The following is a 14,235-nucleotide window of genomic DNA, read 5'->3' on the forward strand; positions in this document are numbered from 1 at the left end:
GCATATTACTCTCCGGGCCTGGAAAATGGCGATGAGACGTACGGGCTGGGATAAGAAACCCACCCGGCAGACCCCACTCTGGCACTGCACGTGGCTCTCTGAACTTCACAAACTTAAGGGATTCAAGCAGTGGGACGACATTGGGATTTCCACGGTGGGAGATGTCGTCGCCAGAGGGGAGCTAAAACCCTATGCCACCTTAAGGACAGAATATGGGCTCCACTGCTCTCAATTTTTTAAGTATGTTCAACTGCGCCACGCATGGAGGGCACAGGCTCTGAATCTTGAGGGCCTGCCGGAGTACGCACCCCTAGAAGGCAGACTGCTGCAGGAACAGATACCCCACAAGGCCGTGTCGCTCACGTATAAAACCCTCACGAATAACATGCTGGGGGATCTGGTGAAGCTTAGGGCCGTCTGGGAACGAGAGGTGGGAGACCTGGAGGACATTGACTGGGACTTAATCCTTATGCATCCAAGGGAGGTGGCCATAAAATCTCGACTGCGCCTGATTCAATATAACGTACTCCATAGGACGTACTTTGACCGAGTGCGGTTATTTAAAATGGGGAAGACAACGGACGATAGGTGCCTGAGATGCCAGCAGGAGGGTGGGGATTTCCTCCACATATTGTGGACTTGTGTGAAAATACAGTCCTACTGGACACTTATTTTCATCAAACTGCAGGAGGTCCTGTCCGTGTCGCTCGACCAAGAGCCTAAGCTGGCCCTATTGGGCATGACCAATGATGTAGACCTCCCCCGACCTTTACTGACGTTCCTGACATTGGCCCTGGTAGTGGCAAAACGTGACATTGCCAAGTATTGGGGGGCGGAGACGATACCCACTGTAGGTGAATGGAGAAGGGGATTAGACCTCTACATGGCGGCGGAGCGAGTGACGTACAAATCAAGGGGATGCCCGAATAAGTTCAAAAAGGTTTGGTCAAAATGGCGGCACTACCATGGGATCGATGGTGGACTTGGGGGGGGGAGAACCCGTGGGAGGACCTGGGGCTGGGGGAGGGGGGAGATCGGCGGGAAGACCTTGATGGGAATGGACACTACATATCAACTCCGCTATGCATGCCTAGTGTTTTCTCCGGCCATAGGCTTCAGGAAAGGAGGGAGGAGGGAGGAGTCGGGGTAGGTGAGATCTGTAGGTGCCCCTACTGTGCTTGTGCTGTTCGACCTTGACTGAGCGGTTGTTTTGCTAACGTTGCACTCACATCTGAACTTGTTGGGGGGGGGGGGGGGGGGGGGGGGGGGGGAGTTTAACTAAAATAAAACAGAAAAGTGGATGCCCAGATGATTAACGCGCCCTCTGCTTATACTGAGGCGGGGATGCGCTGAGTGTAACCCGAAGATTTAATCGGACTGCTTTATGGACTATATATTGATGTAACGTTGGGGGCTGTAAGACATATATCCGGAATGTATTTGACATGCTTGAATTATGCTACCGCTGTCACCCTTTTCATATCTGTGCATCTGCAATAAAAACTGTTTTAAAAAAAAAAAAGACTGATTTTCATAAGGCTGGGTCCAAACTGAGGTGGTATGGTGCGTAAAAGAACGATGGGTTGGAATGCCAGCTCGAGCGACTGCCAGTAGTTAGGCTAATTCAAAGCATTCCTTCCATCACCCTTCTAACGAGAAACAACTACAGACATAAATTATTGCAATTTACATCGACACAAACTATACAACAATCCAAGCAAATAAAAAAAATATACCTCTGTGTCAGTGAAAAATGGTGACTACAAGGCGGAGGATGATTTCTTGCACCAGTCTTAGTTTTACCGAAAGATTAACTGGCACATGTATCAACGTAGGCTTTTGCGATTCCCGAATTGCGATTATTAAGGAATCGCAAAAACTTATGCATGTAGGATTCGCTATAAAAATAGCGATTTCTACACATTCCTTAATTGCGAGTCGCAAATTGCGAGTCGCAATTAAGGAATGCCGTCCCATTTATTCTTACGGGCCTCCAGGCCCATAGGGATGAATTGGAGATTGCATGAGCAATTTGCGAATACCAGTAGGTACTCGCAAATTGCTCATGCAATTTCAAGGGTGCAAGGGGGTCAAAATGACACCCTGTTGCACCCCTGAAATTGATCTGTGCACATATTTCTATTTAGGGGGTTTTATAGCGCGCTTGGTGACGCACAACGGCGTGTCCCCGCGCTAAGGAGCTCATACCTACTGGAACTTACAAGTGTGGAAAGAACTACTGTGTAAATAAAGCAGTCTTCAGCTTGGCTCTAAAGATTGATTCTGAAGGTTCTAATCGCAGGGCCATAGGTAGTTTGTTCCATCTTGATGCTGCGAGGAACCTAAAAGATCTTCCACCCATCCGGGCTCTGGACACCTTAGGAATTGCCAGGAGTCCTGAGCCGGAAGATCTCAAGGATCGAGACGGCTCATAGGGTGTCAGCAGTCCTTTCAAAGGGAGCGGAGATCTCCCGTTGATGATCCGGTGGCACGTGCACAAGGCTTTGAATACCACCCTGCTTCGGATCGGGAGCCAGTGCAGAGACCGGAGGGCCGCTGTGGATCCTGCTCTTCTGGGTAGTCTAAGCACTAATCTGGCAGCGGCATTCTGGAGAACCTGTAGACGGCTCAGATTCTTCTCCAAAGTTCCTAAGTAGAGAAGATTGCCGTAATCCATCTTTGACGTGACTAGTGAATGTACCAGGGTTTGGCGGGCTCTGATAGGTAAGAATTTTAATACCTTCCTGAGACTTTTGAGGGTCCCGAAGCATGATCCAACCACCTGATTGATCTGGGGGCCAAAGGTAAGGTCAGAGTCAAACCAGATACCCAGGTTCTTTGCTTTCTGGCAAGGGGTGGGTGCTGGACCTAAACACGGTGGCCACCACGCCGACGTCCACGCCGATCGGTCTCCCCCCACCACCAGCACCTCGGTCTTGCCTCCGTTGAGCTTGAGGCAGTTGGCGGACATCCAGGCCGCTAGGTCTTGCATGCAAGCTCTGAAGATGTCCGCCGAGGGACCGGGCGCACGTGACAGGGAGATGACCAACTGCGTGTCGTCCGCATATGACACCATTCGAAGGCCGTAACTCTCTACTAAGGTAGCGATCGGGGCAACATAAAGATTAAAAAGGGTTGGGCTCAGGGATGAGCCCTGCGGCACCCCTTGATCCAAAGAGATGTTGCACACACATATGAAACTTTTGTGCATTTTTCAAAGTTTTTGCAAATTACCATGAAGTTCAACTTCATGGTAATTTGCACTCCCTATTAGCGAAATCGCTATTTTTTTTACTTTAATGCATTGCATTTAAGTAATCTCAATTTGGGATTCCTTAAATGCTATTGCGATTTAAGTAATCGCAATTTAGAGATTCTTTAAATTGCGATTTTGCATTTGGGATGATGCATCCCAAATGCAAAAATACCGGTCGCAAATGGCAGATTCTGAGAATCTGCCCGTTTGCTACCGGTTTTTGCTTTGATGCATGTGGGCCTAAGACGTTTTGAGAGAAATCAGGTATGTGATTGAATAAGGATTAGTTACTTACCTGTAATCCTAGTTTTTTTCCAGGGGCATCCTCATCAAAGTCATAAGCACTAGAATATTCCCGCCCATGCGCGGGACCCCGGAAACACAACCATATATGTGCCCCACATAAATATATATATATATAAATTATATATATATATATATATATATATATATATCAACAAACACATGAAGACGCCCCATTGCTGGCCGTTCATTGGCCAAGGATACACCTATCAAATGGCAGGACTGTTTAAAAGACTGTGGCCAATCATCGATGGCTTTTCCGCACTGATGAAGGCAGAAGCCAGAAACGCGTCTGCGGATACGACTAAGCCCACTAATGCCCCGTGTGTGTACCGAAGTTGCCATGTGTTTGTTGATCTTTAAAGCGGTTCCACCTCCGCTTTTCGGTTGCACCCGCCGTGAGTTCGGCTGGCCCTGGGTGGAATGGTGTCTTTCTATTAATTTGGGCTGCCAGAAACGCCGCTAACAGATACTGTCGACCGAGTGAGGTCGTTGCTTATACAAAGCAGGAGTGTCTCTCTAATACGTGGCTGAAATGCCAGAAACCGGTCCCCGGTAGCTTGTCTCCTTTCTGGTAAAGAATTGGCTTGGTAGTTTAGTCTGCCCTGTTCCCATGATGCACTGGGCCAGGGACAGACTGATTTGCATATAGCCAGGTTCTGAGCTGGGATGGGGCAGTGAGATAAATAACGGTGATGGATCAAGCCCTGATCTTTGGACTGGGTAAGAGTGGTCTGCTCAATTCAGACACTCTGTTCATCACCACCCCCTTTTGTAAATCGATTTTGGCCACTATAGGTGTGGCAGGGTATACTCAGACATGAGTCCCTTTCTCACTGCTCCATCAGGATTCAAGCAAGCCGGGCCGAAGAGGCTGAAATGCCAGAAACCGGTCCCCGGTAGCTTGTCTCCTTTCTGGTAAAGAATTGGCTTGGTAGTTTAGTCTGCCCTGTTCCCATGATGCACTGGGCCAGGGACAGACTGATTTGCATATAGCCAGGTTCTGAGCTGGGATGGGGCAGTGAGATAAATAACGGTGATGGATCAAGCCCTGATCTTTGGACTGGGTAAGAGTGGTCTGCTAAATTCAGACACTCTGTTCATCACCACCCCCTTTTGTAAATCGATTTTGGCCACTATAGGTGTGGCAGGGTATACTCAGACATGAGTCCCTTTCTCACTGCTCCATCAGGATTCAAGCAAGCCGGGCCGAAGAGGCTGAAATGCCAGAAACCGGTCCCCGGTAGCTTGTCTCCTTTCTGGTAAAGAATTGGCTTGGTAGTTTAGTCTGCCCTGTTCCCATGATGCACTGGGCCAGGGACAGACTGATTTGCATATAGCCAGGTTCTGAGCTGGGATGGGGCAGTGAGATAAATAACGGTGATGGATCAAGCCCTGATCTTTGGACTGGGTAAGAGTGGTCTGCTCAATTCAGACACTCTGTTCATCACCACCCCCTTTTGTAAATCGATTTTGGCCACTATAGGTGTGGCAGGGTATACTCAGACATGAGTCCCTTTCTCACTGCTCCATCAGGATTCAAGCAAGCTGGGCCGAAGAGGCTGAAATGCCAGAAACCGGTCCCCGGTAGCTTGTCTCCTTTCTGGTAAAGAATTGGCTTGGTAGTTTAGTCTGCCCTGTTCCCATGATGCACTGGGCCAGGGACAGACTGATTTGCATATAGCCAGGTTCTGAGCTGGGATGGGGCAGTGAGATAAATAACGGTGATGGATCAAGCCCTGATCTTTGGACTGGGTAAGAGTGGTCTGCTCAATTCAGACACTCTGTTCATCACCACCCCCTTTTGTAAATCTCTAATACGTGGGGCACTCACAGGTGTGGAGCGGCAGGCGAGGGGACACAGGACCACAGCAAGTGCAGCTGTCATTTGATTTCGACGATGGGTGCGCCATGAACATTGCTATTGGCAAGAAACAACGGGAATGAAGACGCCCCATTGCTGGCCGTTCATTGGCCAAGGATACACCTATCAAATGGCAGGACTGTTTAAAAGACTGTGGCCAATCATCGATGGCTTTTCCGCACTGATGAAAGCAGAAGCCAGAAACGCGTCTGCGGATACGACTAAGCCCACTAATGCCCCGTGTGTGTACCGAAGTTGCCATGTGTTTGTTGATCTTTAAAGCGGTTCCACCTCCGCTTTTCGGTTGCACCCGCCGTGAGTTCGGCTGGCCCTGGGTGGAATGGTGTCTTTCTATATATATATATATATATATATATATATATATTCCAAGACGGCGTTCCACAGCGAGCACTCTGGTCCAATAACAGCACCTCAAGCCTGAGTCCAAGTTTGAACGCCGTTTTGGAATTTATAATAACACCGGCTGCGAGCCACCCCTACTAAAGGCGAAGGATTTTCGGCAGGAGTATTGTTATTGGTATTGGTGTGTGTATATATATATATATATATATTCCTCGCGAATGTTGCTGTCGCAGAGTAAACGCTTCCTGTTGGTGCCCGCGTTCGAGACCGGGAACGTGTCGCCTTTCAATTCGGAAACAAAAACTTACGCGGCACACTTCTTGGCAGTAGTTATTTTCTTTTATTTCAGGTCAAATCGCAAAAACTCCTACGCGTTTTGAACAAACGTTCTTGGTCACGGCAGTGTTCTACGCTAGTCCCTTTTCAATTTTCACATTTTATACTCGATCTCATTACATTTGTAGAACAATGCATTGTGGGCCATGTAGTTGTCATATATTTTACATGTCATTTTGTTTCATTTGTCAGGGTAATAGTGGGGTCGCATATCATTAAGTGGTGCACTATTACACATTTACTCTTAAGTAGAATATATTACGTGTTTCACTGAATAACAAAAATTATCTTCGTGTATCTTAACATGCTAGTGCCTTTCATTAAATGATGTCACCTTTGTTCCTCGGGCTGAGTGCCCTTTTCCCCACTTTTTACCCTTAAGTTGTTGTATGTAATGCACCATATTCTACTTTATACTGCAATTATTGCTAGAATTGCCTTCTGAACCAAACTGTACATAACACAATATTAATAAAGTTTTTCATTGTCATTTCTACAAATGGACATGCATCTCCTCATCTGCATTCAATCCCAAAGGATGTTTTGTTTTAAACTTAATTATCAGTTTAGACTCCAGTCTTCTTAGTTTGAGTAGTCTATCTCCCCCTCGTTCTTGTTTGGGGATTGTTGCAAGGCCTAGATACTTTATATCTTGCCACGTCTTTCCAGCATGAGTTCTAATATGTTTGGCCATGGCATATGCATTGTCCAGATTTTGAATTGCCCGGATATGTTCTAGTATCCTCTTTTTTAATGGACACTTTGTACTGCCTATGTATTTTTTCCCACAGTAACATTTCAACATGTAGACTACAAATGTTGTCTCACACGTTATTTTGGTCTTGATCACAAAGTCCTTGCCTGAGGGATCTTTTAAGGTAGTTGTATTTTGTCCAATTTTACATGCTTTGCATGTCATGCATTTTGTGAATCCATAACTTCTTTTTTGGAGCCAATCTGCAGATTTCTTTGATGTTGAAAAATGACTTCGCACCAAATGGTCTGAAAGATTTGGCGGTCTTCGATATGAGATTAGCGGTCCAGTTCCAATTTCAGTTCCTATGTCTGGGTCTTTTTTAAGTACATGCCAGTACTTCGATAATATTTTCTGAATTTCGTAACTTTCTTTTGTGTAGGTTGCGATCATTCGCGGTTGTTCTTCTTTTCCATGCTTAGTTTGCATGTGCTTTTCATTGTCTATTGTACTGTCATCTTGGATTTCCTTATTCAATGTTTCTATTCTTGATTTCAATCTTGCTTTTTGTTCCCCCTGAATGATGTCAATGTGTTTGTATCCACGTTCTGTGAAGCGATCTTTTGTATCTTTGAATTTCTTTTCCATTTCCTCATTTGTTGAGCAGTTTCTTCTCATACGGAGAAATTCTCCGTATGGTATGCTCTTCTTTAGTTTATGGGGATGAAAACTTGATCCATGGAGGATGCTGTTTGTTGCAGTCTGTTTTCTGTATGTGGTTGTCTCTATTTTGTTGTTTTGTATAAAGACCTTTATGTCCAAAAATTTGATTTCTTTGGGACTGATATTGTATGTAAATTTTAATCCATCTTCTTTTTTAAAGGGCACAACACATCATAAATTAGACTTTACAACTTTTGAAATAAAAATAAGAGTAAAGAAAAGAGACGAGAAGGAAATAAAAAAAAATTTAAGAATGCATCAATAATCAGTAAAAAGAAGACACGGAGAAAGAAAAAAAGAAAGAAAAAAAAAGGGGAAAAAGGAACGAGACCGAGAGCACAACAGTGTATCAAACATCTCAATATACATTCTAGCTACCCCTACTGTGCTTCGAGTCGACATTATTCGTCCTTCAAACTACCAGGCGAACCTAGAGAAAAATGAATCATCATTATTCTCATCCTTCCACCTAGTTATTGGTTCCCAGATTTCTGCTCCCAATTTCCTTCCCTTTTTCCCCTTTCTTGCATAGATCGCCTTTTCCAAATTATATATCCTAAGTATCCTGGCTAGCCACTGTTGATATGCTGGTGGTAATAAATCAAGCCACGCTGAGGCAATACATAATCTCAATACAGCCATTGCGACAAAAATAAAATACACCCCTTCCCTCTGGGTTCCATCCACGTTCAGACCTAACAATATTATTGTGGGTGTCAGATTAACACAAATTCCTAACGTATTTTGAAAAAAGGCCTCAATCCCTTTCAATAAAGGAGATAGCTGGGGACATGTTGCAAATATATGTATTATATCCGCCTGCAAACTTCTGCATCTTGGGCAACTAATACCCGTTACTCCCCCCCATTGCGCTATTTTTGCCGGAGTGTAGTATAGCCGGTATAACGTTTTATAATGTTGCGCCTGGAGGGCTGCGGAGCAAAGAACGTTCTGACCCAACTCTAATGACAACTTAAAACATTCTCTCTCAGTCCCTAGTTTCTCTGCCCAACTCCCACTCCATTTTTCTAAATCGTCCTCTCTTGTTTCTGTTAACTCATGATAAAACCTCTTAATAGTGCAATTTACTCCCTCCTGTAATACCTCCATTATGGCATTTTTTTCAAATCCCGCAGACCCACCTGTTTTATTTATTAAAAAACTCCTAACTTGCAGGTACTTAAAAAAGTGCCTTGTATCCACTCCATATTTTACCTGAAACTCGGAAAACTGTAACAGGCCCTGGGGCCCCATAAGATCACCAATCTTCGCGATTCCCTTTCTCACCCATATAATAAAGACTGTATCTGAAAAAATGTCTTGAGGAAAAGCCGGGTTGTTCGCCATTCTTGTATATCTATTATTATTACCTAAACCATATCTCTTACTAAATGCCTTCCAAATGTTATATGCTGCCATAATTGTCTTAAAACGGGCTCTCTTATAATAGCTTGAATCTAGATGTCAAAGCATAACATTTTTAGCCTCTTCACCCAGCAACAGGCCATATATTGGCAATGTTCCTAGTTCATCCTCCCCTTCTGCCTCCGCTCCACCTAACAGTCCCACCATATATTGTAAAGCAGCGGCCCAATAATAAAATTTCAAGTCTGGTAGTGCCTACCCCCCTCGTTCTCTCGGAAGTGCCATAAACCTTAATGCTCTCCTAGTCTTTCCTATGGACCAAATGAGTCTATTAATCATTGCTTCTATGTTCTTAAACCAGTTGTTACTAAAAAACAGCGGGATTGCCCTAAAGATATACAAACATTTTGGTAACATCATCATTTTGATAATATTAGTTCGGCCAACTATCGATAAGTGCAGATTATGAAGCCTATCCAAATCCCTTCTAACTTTAGCTATGATCGGTATTATATTTAATTCCACAACTGTCTCCAACTCTGAGGTAATTATGATACCAAGATATGTACCTGTCTGTACCACCCTTTGATCCTGGCATACTGTACTTTTATTCATCACGATCTGTGTTTTAGTGGTGTTTAAGGAGTAGCCAGACACCTTACCAAAATTTTTAGCCTCCAATTCCACATGTATAATAGCCTCCGTGGGGTTTGATGTAAGAACTGCCACATCATCGGCGTATGCCAGTATCTTAGACTCCCTCCCATGCGTTATTAGTGGCGCAATATTAACGTTCATTGCCATCCTACGTATCAAAGGATCCAAATAAATAGCGAACAGGAGGGGGGAGCACGAGCACTCCTGCCTTGTTCCCCTCTTAATTTGGACTGGCCTAGTTAAACCCGCGTTTACCCTAACAGATGCTACCGGGTCCCTGTATAATTCTCTTATTGCTTTAACAAAATTCCCACCGAACCCTACCCTAGTTAAAATACACCATAGATAGTTCCAGGAGACCCGATCAAATGCTTTCTCAGCATCTAAAAACATTGCCGCCATCGGGTCCCCTGTGACCTCCATGGTGTCAAATAAAGTAATGAGTTTCCGAGTGTGATGCGTAGTTCCCCGCCCTGGTATAAAGCCATGCTGATTACTGGTAACTAATGTGCCTATAACACTTGCGAATCTTATTGCCAGTGCCTTTGAATATATCTTAGTGTCAGCATTCATCAAGGTTATAGGCCTATAGGATCCGGGCTCATTAGGTGGCTTCCCCTTTTTTAGTATGATGACAATTTCTGCACCAGACCAAGAGCCTGGCACCGATGCCCCAACCTGTGCTTGTTGCATTATGTCTACTGCATCCTTCCCCAGCTCGTTCAAAAATATCTTAAAAAATTCTAACGGTATTTGGTCAGGCCCCGCTGCCTTTCCGGATGGGAGGCTCATTAGTGCAACCTTTATTTCTTCTGGATTTAAGGGGGTATCCAATCTATGCCGTTCCCGGTCTTCTAACGTCATCATTGGAATGCCCTGAAGATACTCCTCTATCTCCCCTGGATCCTTTTCTTGCCCCTCGTCATATAGTTCTGTATAAAATTGTCTGAAGACATCCCTTACCCTCTGTGTATCCGTAACTAAATTACCTAAATTGTCTTTGATCTCCGTTACCTCTCCTAAAGCAGCCTTTTGCCTTGCCCGCACCACTAAAGTTCGCCCCACTGTTTCGCTAACCTCATGGCATTTTTCTCTATTCACCATATATATTTTCGCCGCTCTAATTGCGATATCCGCTTCTGCGTCCATTCTTAACTTAACTAATTTATTAAGTGCCTGCTCAACTGGTCTACCGTCGATGGCACATTCACTCAGTTCCCCTTCTGCTTCAAGTATCTCTCTTTTTAATATCAGATTCCTCTCCTGTTCTTGCTTATGTTTATTTGCATTATAACTCAGAGTCTCCCCCCGCACCCCCGCCTTAAAGCTATCCCAAACCATACCTGCTGCTGCACTACCTCTATTTATAGCAAGAAATCCCTCGATCCACTGCGACATATGTTGAATATAGTTATCATCTTCCAAGAGGCTTCTCTGGAAGGTCCATGCCCTCATCCCACCATTATTTACTGACAAAGATAGACTTAACACTAAGGGATTGGGATCAGATAATAAGCGCGGTAGTCTCTCAATCTGAGACAATGACAAGCAGGTACTGGAGACCAAAAAATAATCGAGTCTTACACTCACTCTGTGGGGCGCTGAGTAATATGTGAATCCCTTTTCTTCCGGCTTTAAACTATCCCAAACATCTATTAAAGCATTATTTCTTGCCAGGGAGCGAACCGCTTGAAAAACCCTCCTTTTTCTCCCTTGGTAAACAATACGAGACCCTGCCCCCAACCCAAGCCCCCCGACTCCATTAATATTGAGATCACCTGCAAGGATAATACGAGGGGCCCAAGTAGCCAGCTCAACATCCAAAAATTCAAAAATTTCCGGGTCATCCCCCGTTGAACCATAAACTGAGCCAAGGGTTATCCATTCCCCAACCAGTAAACATTCTACCAGAGCCCACCTCCCCCACACATCTTTGAGTTTTTTCCTAGTGGGAATATCTCTCCGCCTTGAAAGTATGGCCACACCTCTATTTCTAGACCCTTGCTTTGAAAAAGCTAAAACTGAAAAATCCAACTGTTCCAGAAGACATATTTCAGTTGCCATAATGTGTGTCTCCTGAAGAAGTAGCAGGTCGACCCTCATACTTTTTAGCAACATAGAGACCTCCTGTCTCTTCTGCCTAGCATTCAGGCCACACACATTCCAAGACATTATCCGGGTACCCATTAAAATACATCAGGTGATTGACCTAGTCGCTTCCACCCACACATTTTATTTAGGCCTTGTATGCTCCGAGATTGCTTGTCACTACCCACCCATTGCCTTCTTTGTGTTTCCCCAATATAGTGCCTTGTGTTGTGCCCCCTTCCTAACCCGTTACTCCTCCCCCTCCCCTGGGTGCCCCCCCCCCTGACGAGCCCTCCCCCCCTACTGGCACTTTGACCCTATGAAGGGGCAGGAGGATGTCATTCTTCCTTATCTTCTGTATCTAGCTAAAGCGGGTTTGAAATATGCCTCTATCAGGGTTCATTTGTCAGCCATTACGGCGTAGAGAAAGTCACCCAGCCAACCTTCCTTTTTCCAAATGCAGGTGGTTAAGGACTTCTTACAGGGGTTGAAGAAAGTATATTTCCCTGTTCGAAACCCTTCTCCTCAATGGGAGTTGAATATGGTGCTGTCCAAATTAATGGGTCCCCCTTTTGAGCCCATTCACAAAGCCTCTTTACAGCACCTAACGTGGAAGGCTGCTTTTCTGGTAGCGATAACATCAGCACACTGAGTACGTGAAATCCAAGCGCTGTGTGCAAAAGAGCCTTATACCGTTTTTCACCACAACAGGGCTCACCCTTCCTTTTTGCCTAAAGTTGTGTCTGATTTTCATATTAATCAGTCAATCTCCCTACCGTCTTTTTTTCCAACCCCGCGACTCCTGCGGAGAGGTCGCTACATTCCTTGGACCTCAAAAGAGTACTTAAATTCTATCTAGAGGGTACAAAGGGCATAAGAAAATCGGATCAATTGTTTTTAAATTATGGTGCCATGAGAACAGGCTCCCCAGCCTCTAAAAGATCCCTTTCAAGATGGATAGTGCCCTGTATAAAATTGGCTTACCAGCTGGCTCATAAACCCTTGTTGTTGGCTCTTAAAGCACACTCCACTAGGGGAAAAGCGGCCACAGTAGCTTTCTTGCATGATGTTCCAAAGTCAGAGATTTGCAAGGCTGCAACCTGGAGATCGGTTCCCACCTTCACAAGGCATTACTGTCTAGAATCCGATTCCAGGGCTGATACTCAAGTGGGTATGCACCTGTTTCAACGCATTTTTTACAACGCACTACTGTTACAACGCATCCATTACAACGCAGATACTGTTACAACTCATGTTTTTACAACGCATTTTTTTACAACGCAGGTACCTTTACAACGCATACCATTACAACGTAAGTATTGGTAAGTATATAGTTATATTTTAAATGTTATATGTTAGGGGTAAAGGGGTATTTTTAGGGTTCAGGGTCAGTTTTTAGTTTTTGGGGAAAGGGGTATTTTTAGGGTTCAGGGTCAGTTTTCAGTTTTTGGGTAAAGGGGTATTTTTAGGGTTCAGGGTCAGTTTTCAGTTTTTGGGTAAAGGGGTATTTTTAGGGTTCAGGGTCAGTTTTCAGTTTTTGGGTAAAGGGGTATTTTTAGGGTTCAGGGTCAGTTTTCAGTTTTTGGGTAAAGGGGTATTTTTAGGGTTCAGGGTCAGTTTTCGGGTAAAGGGGTATTTTTAGGGTTCAGGGTCAGTTTTTAGTTTTTGGGGAAAGGGGTATTTTTAGGGTTCAGGGTCAGTTTTCAGTTTTTGGGTAAAGGGGTATTTTTAGGGTTCAGGGTCAGTTTTTAGTTTTTGGGGAAAGGGGTATTTTTAGGGTTCAGGGTCAGTTTTCAGTTTTTGGGGTACAGGGTAAAAATAAATTAAAATTAATTTTAAATTAAATTATTTAATAGAAAATAAATTAAATAAAATTACATTACATTATTTTTGGGGTTGAGGGTCAGTTTTGTGTTTTTGGGGTACAGGGGTACAGGGTAAATATAAAGTAAATATTTTTTTAAGTTATCAATAATTAATTTAAATTAAATGTTATTACATTACTTAAATTTATTTTTGTGGTTGTGGGTCAGTTTTGAGTTACTGGGGTACAGGGGTACAGGGAAAAAATAAAGTAATATTAATTTTAATTTAAATTTATTAACTGATTTAAAATTACATTAAATTATATTTTAAAACATTAATTTACTATTATAATATTAATATTAATATATACTTACCAATACTTACGTTGTAAAGGTACCTGCGTTGTAAAGGTACCTGCGTTGTAAAAAAATGCGTTGTAAATACATGCGTTGTTGCAGTATCCGCGTTGTAAAATCCGCGTTGTAACGGTATGCGTTGTTACAGTCCGCGTTGTAACATCATATATCCACTCAAGTGGGCCAGGCCTCCTTGAGGCATCTTTTCGGATAGTGATCTATCTGTCCAGGCTTGGTTATCTAAGCTGATTGGTTAATTTACGGTTATGTTCCTTTGCCCACATGTGGATGAGGTGAGGCTCGCTATTCTATTCTAGTGCTTATGACTATTGATGAGGATCCCCTGGAAGAGAAGGATTAGTTACTTAACTGTAATCCTAGTTCTCTTCCAGGGGTATCCTCATCAAAGTCATAAGCAACCCTC

General features: G+C 43.9%; 1 protein-coding gene across 5 annotated transcripts in view; it reads right to left on the bottom strand.

Moving 5' to 3' along the window:
* The window catches only part of HERC2 (HECT and RLD domain containing E3 ubiquitin protein ligase 2), a 1,676,463-nt gene that overhangs the window by 306,493 nt on the left and 1,355,735 nt on the right, over positions 1-14,235 (bottom strand). The gene's annotated exons all lie outside the window — the stretch shown is intronic.

Source organism: Lissotriton vulgaris, chromosome 8, assembly GCF_964263255.1.
Source record: "Lissotriton vulgaris chromosome 8, aLisVul1.2, whole genome shotgun sequence".
Classification (NCBI taxonomy): Eukaryota; Metazoa; Chordata; class Amphibia; order Caudata; family Salamandridae; genus Lissotriton; species Lissotriton vulgaris.